Below are 282 nucleotides of genomic sequence, written 5' to 3' on the forward strand. Positions count from 1 at the left end.
TGCAAGACTTGGGTGAAGCATCTTTTGTATTGGGAATACAGATCTATAGAGATAGATCAAAAAGATTGCTTGGTATCACCCAGTCCACATACATTGATACCATCGTGAAGCGGTTCTCGATGGATGAGTCCCAGAGAGGACATCTACCAATGTTTCATGACGTGTCCCTATCCAAATCTATGTCTACCAAGACTGATGCAGAGATAGCGGCGATGACCAGCATTTCTTGTGCATCTGCGATTGGTAGCATCATGTATGGGATGATATCTACACGTCCTGACG

This window comes from Primulina tabacum, chromosome 12, assembly GCF_025594145.1.
Source record: "Primulina tabacum isolate GXHZ01 chromosome 12, ASM2559414v2, whole genome shotgun sequence".
Taxonomy (NCBI): domain Eukaryota; kingdom Viridiplantae; phylum Streptophyta; class Magnoliopsida; order Lamiales; family Gesneriaceae; genus Primulina; species Primulina tabacum.